Source organism: Rousettus aegyptiacus, unplaced genomic scaffold, assembly GCF_014176215.1.
Source record: "Rousettus aegyptiacus isolate mRouAeg1 unplaced genomic scaffold, mRouAeg1.p scaffold_m13_p_2, whole genome shotgun sequence".
Classification (NCBI taxonomy): Eukaryota; Metazoa; Chordata; class Mammalia; order Chiroptera; family Pteropodidae; genus Rousettus; species Rousettus aegyptiacus.
This window is the reverse complement of record NW_023416295.1, coordinates 133,944,293-133,950,690: the sequence shown is the minus strand read 5'-3', so window position 1 is coordinate 133,950,690 and position 6,398 is coordinate 133,944,293. Positions and strand designations below refer to the sequence as shown.

At 34.9% G+C, this 6,398-nt stretch overlaps 1 pseudogene; it reads left to right on the top strand.

Moving 5' to 3' along the window:
- The first annotated feature begins 3,166 nt into the window (after positions 1 to 3,166).
- LOC118613690 lies at positions 3,167 to 4,923 on the top strand (annotated as a pseudogene).
- The last annotated feature ends 1,475 nt before the right edge of the window (positions 4,924 to 6,398 follow it).

Below are 6,398 nucleotides of genomic sequence, written 5' to 3'. Positions count from 1 at the left end.
AGCAAATAAAAAGTGTAAATAATTGGAGTATTAACTTTTATCTTTTCGACAAATCCAAACTTCTTTCAATATATGGTGAAAACTATAAACCCTCTCCACAAGCACAGATTTTATATAAAACGTTAGGAGATTCACAGCCTATCCACAGATCAGCACAAAGAAATCTTCAAACCAAACAAGGAAGAGAAAATTCTTCCAGAAGACTGCCTTTGAACTTGAACTGCAATATCAACTCTTCCCTGAGTCTCCAGCCTGCCAGCCAACCTGGAAGTTTTTGAACTTTGGACTTTCTAGTCTCCCTAATCATGTAAATCAATTCCTTAAAATCAATCTCTCTCTTTCTCTCTCTCTCTCTCTCTCTCTGGAGAACCTTAACTAATATAGATGGTATGCCATAGAAAGATATTAAGACATCTACTTATATATATTTGTTACTCTCATTTGTAAAGAAATTATCTTAGTGAAACTTTTATAATGTACATAATCTATTAATATAGTTTATATGATATAATTTAAAAATTAAGCATATGTGTGTGTTCATACTCAATTTCTTTTTTTTACTAATATGGGCACATGATCAAAGAAATTTGCAGATCACTAGTCTAAACAATGACTAAGTAATCTATGCATAAAAATACATAATGAAAAGTATAGTGAATACCAAAAGGGAAGGGAGGTGGGAAAAAATAGTTGAGCCCAATGGGAAGGAAAGCAAGCTAAGGCATCTATTTTATTTTGAGAAAAGACATACATATTCATGAGCTTAAGGCATTGATAAGGGAAAATTAAACTTTATCAAAATCTATATCCAATTCATTCTAAAGTAATTAATTTAAAGATTTCAATGATTTTTTTGCTTTATAAAATCAAAAGCTCCTTCAGGTATTGATAAATATATGTGTAGATGCCCATAAATGAATGTTAAAATGGCCACCATCGAAGTGGTTGCAAAATGAAGCGTAAAACATTGGAGTGACAGTAGGAAATAAACTTTGATTAATATTTAATTTTATTCCATATGTTATATTCTATCTTTGTGGGTGTTTTATAATATAAAACATTAGTAAAATAGAATAAATAGGAAATGTATTAATAAACATGCACATGTTTAAAGTGGGTGGGCTTTTTGGTATTGTTTTTGTTTTGTTTTGTTTTGTTTTACATGAAAGAGTTACATCTTTTTTAAATGTAGAGACTACTACTGCCTTGACGAGACTATTCCTATCCAAGTGTGCGACTCGTTGCATTTTCTTTTCCTGGCGAACTCTAACTCCTCCTATATGTCGGTGTAATGCAGGAGCTATGCTCAGTCATACAAAGTCTCTTCCAGGAAATCTGGCCAGCAGGTCACTTCAATCCCCCTTTCCATTCACAGGGACAGGTTCCACAGCACATTATGGTAGCTAAAAGGCTCCAAATACCTTGGTTACTGATGATTAATCCGGAACTAGACTAAATTTAAACCAAAGTTATATTAACTAGATTATGTCTCTTTGAAATTTTGATTGACACTTATTAAACTCTTCATCAATAGAAGCAAACAGTTGCAAATCTGGGAACTAGACTCTTTCTTTCTAGAACCAGGGGAAGAAATTTCATCTTTGCTTAGCTTTGCGGCTGGAGGTATTACTTTACCAAGCTTTATTTAGTTGGTAAAGAAAATTTCATTGTTTGTATTTTTCCGCCCAACTTTTAATTTTGAAAAATTTCAAACACAAAAATTTGAGAAAATAATACAATGACACCTGTATACCCTTCCCATAGATTGTTTTGCTACATTTGCTTGCTTAATCAATCTGTCTCTCTCTCATATATATAAGTGTATACACACACACACACATATGTGAATATATTATATATATGCACATGTGTATACATATATATAGATGTGTATACATAGAAATGCTGCACTCTAGTGCTGCATTAGAAATTAAATTAAATTAAATTATAGGCATCCTGACATGTGACATATTGTCCCTAAATACTTCTGCATGTTTACCTTAAGATGTTGTTCTTCATAACCCCACAATGCCATTATCACAACCAAGAAACTTAATTCAATATTATCATCTAATATATAGTCCAAATTCAAATTTTCCCACTTGATGACAAAATGTCTTTTAAAATTGTTTTTAATTTTTGATCCAGAATCTAATCCAAGCTTTTAGCATCATATTTGGTTGTTATATCTCTTTAGTTTATTTTAACATGGAATAAATAGCCTGTCTCTTTATTTTTGTTTTTCATGAGATAGATTTTTGAAAAGAGCGCACAGTCCAGTTGTCTCATAGAATGTCTTTTCTACATTCTGAATTCGTTTCCTCATGATTAGAGTTAGACTATTGCAGTGTTGTGTATTCATTATTGCATCGTATAAGGTGAGCTTGTCTTATTAATGGAGATGCTAAATTTGATCCACTGTAAAGGTACTTTTTTCCATTTTAACTAATAAATAATCTGTGAGGTGATACTTTGAGACTGTATGAATAACAAGGTCTCCAAAAACTTTTACCTAGTATAAGTTTTAGGATCTATTATTAATCCTTGCCTTATCAATTATTAAATTGGGGGTTACAAATAGTGATTTTCTATTTCCATAATTCTTTCTACACATCCTTGGCATTATTCTTTAAAGAAGAGCTTTATTTTCTTCCATCCCATCCCTGTTTATGACTCATGGATTTTCTTTTTTTTTTTTTTCAATTTATTACAACCCATACCAACACTATCTATGCTTTATGATACTTGGAATGCCCCACATTTAGCTTGTATTATTGAATCTCGAAGATGCTAGTTGTTAAACCAAGGAAAAAAACAAAGTGTAATGGGCAGAACATGGGCTTTCAAGTCAAACAGCTCTCCAGGAAGTTGCCACTTACTAACAAACAATGTGGCAATAAGCAAGTTAACCCATTTCCCGGGTGCCCCGAGAATACTCATTGGCAGCGCTTGCAGCTGTAGCATTTACCCCAAGGTAACTCGCAGATTACAGTCCTAACCTTACCCCCAAAGTTTGCCACAAAATAGCTCACTTTTATTATTTTCTTCACATTACTCTAGTACATTGATAGTCTTTGAAAACAAATGACATTATTCTGTTTACAGCATTCCATTTTTAGTAGCAGTATTTCCATTTATGAAATATAGTAATTCTCAATAGCTGAAAATGTCAAATCCTAGAAAACATACTGTTCCTATGCATGATGTCAACATCATTTTTGAACAGTTGTTAGCCGAAGATTCATTTGATGAATCTGATTTTTCCAAAATAAATGATTCCGATGATTTTTCAAATAGTGCTTTTGAAGACTATATCGACAGGCCTTTGTCTGATTTGGAATCTGATGAAAATAGCCCTACATTAGCTAACTTGGGTTGCTCTCTGAAATGATTAACTCGTGTTACGATTCTACAACAAAGATATAACTTTACTAGCGCACCTGGCAGAAAAGTTGATGTCAATACCCATTGCTGTATTTTCAACTGTTCTTTACTGAGGAATTAGTTTCAAAAATTAACAGCAAAATGAATGCCAAGTTGCCTTGCTGGCTTCAAAGCCATCTGGTCCAAAAGGATTTTCACAAATGGATAAATGGAGAGATAAATGAAGAGATATTGACAATGACGAAGTGAAAGGGTGTTTAGTTTTGTTTTGTTTTGCAGTAATGTTACTGCAAAGTAAGGTATTGTGCAGAAACCTGAGCTGGAGATGTTTCGGTTGACTAGGCCTCTTTTGGATATACCTTATCTCAGGCAAATTATGACCAGTGAAAGATTTTTATTTTTGCTTTGGTGCCTGTATTTTGTCAAAAATTCTTACATATCTGCTGTTCAATCAAAGGCCCATATTTCATTGCAGAAGATCAAACCTGTGTTCAAATTTCTCATAAATAAATTTTCAATTGTATATACTCCAAACAGAATCATTGCAGTTGATGAATCACCGATGCATTTTAAGGGGTTGTTAGCTATACAGCAGTACATTGCGATGAAATCAGTGTGGTTTGGTGTCAAGCTATATGTACTCTGTGAAAGTCAATCTGGTTATGTGTGGAATGAACTTATTCGCACAGGGCCCAAATTTGATTCAGCCGATAGCTGAAATCATCACATATTGTCCTTACCTTGGTCAATGACCTTTTGGCCAAGGACATTGTGTATTTCTGGATAACTTCTATACATCTCCCATGCTTTTCAGAGAATTACATCAAAACAGGACCGATGCAGTTGGGACAGCTCATTTGAACAGAAAATAGATGCCAAATGATCTGAAAAAAAAAGGATGGCAAAGAGGATGACTGTAGCCAGATTCTGTGGTGAACTTATATGGCACTGAAATGGTGTGACTAGGAGGTGGCAATGTTATCAACACTCCACAAGATACTATGATTGAAGTAGACAACAGAAATGAAAAGAAAACTAAGAAGTCATGTGTCATTGTGGGTTATAAAGAGAATATGGGAGCAGTGGACTCAGCTGGTCAGATGCTCACTTCTTATCCAACTGAGAGCAAAAGGCACGAGTTTTGGTGTAAGAAATTCCTTTGCCACCTTCTAAACATTACAGTACTGAACTACTACATTCTATTCAGGAAGGACAATCATGAGTACACGATTCGCCATGTAAACTTCAGACTGATGTCGATTAAAAGAATGCTGGAAAAGCATCCCAAGCCAAGACAGCAATGTCTTCAAGGTCATCCGTACTCTGATGATGTCACACCTCTTCGCCTGTCTGGAAGACACTTCCCCCAAGAGCATACCACCAACACCAGAGAAACAGAATCCAACTGATTGCTGCAGAGTTTGCTGCTCGCACAACAAGGATGGCAAGAAGACCGGGAGAGAAACGCAACATTTTTGTGCGGAATGTGATGTTCAGCTCTGTGATGTTCCATGCTTTGAAATTTACCACACACAAAAAAATTATTCGATACTGATCATCATATACATTTCTGTTACATTAGGATTAGAGACAAGTTCTGTTTAGAAATAACTCCATTATTTTCACATTGAAAACCAGTCAGATTTGCTTCAGCCTCAAAAAGCGTGTTTATGTAAAATTAAATAAACATTGGCAGTGAACTGCACTTTTTTTTCTAAATAGGAAATGGGTTAAATCCATGGAGCTCTTATTTCTTCACCTACAAAATAGTACTAATAGTAATTACTTCATAGGGCAGGAACCAAGTCTGTTTGGTTTACTGCTGCATCCCCAATTATCTTAGTTATCTAGAAGACAATGAATACTGGCTGACTGTGTAAAGCATCTAGAACAGTGCCTGCTACATCATAGTAGCACAATAAAGGAGTTGTTTTTATTGTTAATTATAACTGTTATTAATTTATATGATTTGGATTTATTAGTTAACTATTACCAGGATCTTTATATGTGCATTGTGCTGGTCAATCAAGAAAGAACTAGAGGCTGAGACTACCTTCTATTTAGTAATAAAAATAATAATTATTATTGTTATAATGATGACTGATATTACTGTGTGACAAGCAGTGTTCAAAGCTCTTATAACTTATTTTTTTCTCTCAACAACAATATAGGTTAAATACTGTTATATTTCCATTTTAAGACTAGAAAACTGAGGCCCAAAAAGAATAAGCAAACTGCCACATAACTAGTAAGTGGTGGGGCCAGGGATGGAATGTGGAATCGAAGGTGTTCTTATAGCCCCTATGCTCTGGGGGGGGAGGGGTGTGAGGGGGGAGGGAAGAGAGAGAGAGAGAGAGAGAGAGAGAGAGAGCGCGCTTTAAAAAATAGGATGAATAACAGCAGATGTTCTTTAAGCAGGACAGTGTAGAGCATGTGACATTTATTTGACGAAGGACACACTTCACTGGCACAGAATTGACCACGAAGATGTAAGGTTCTTGTCCTAAAGTCTACTAGCATCATAATTCGTTTAAAAAGATCGCATTTAGGAAGATGCTGAGACCATTGCAAATGAAGTCCTCATTTCCAGAACTTAAGGAACTAAAGGCAATTTAAGCCTTGGAAAATGAGAAGTGGATGCCAGCTCTTATCCTCATCTGGTGTTTTATGGCAGCCGCTCAGTGATATACACTGTTATATCTGAATAACCCACCAGATGGTCCAGCTGTGAGAATGTTATTGTTTTCTACCAATCTGTAATATTCCCATGGTTTCACAAGTTCTAGTTCTTGAACCATCAAAAGATACCACAGCTTTTTCCTTAAGCTATGACAAAATAATCGATTTCCCAAATCTATCACAAAAGTTTCATCAGATCTGTAGGTGAATTCACAGGCAAATCTCATTGCTTTTTATAATCTCTTTAAAAGGCTGCATGATTAGTTTACAGGCCCCCTTTTCCTTACAAAAGGGACTAAAGGTTTGATAGAAAGTTTTCATATGAGCAGGCCATG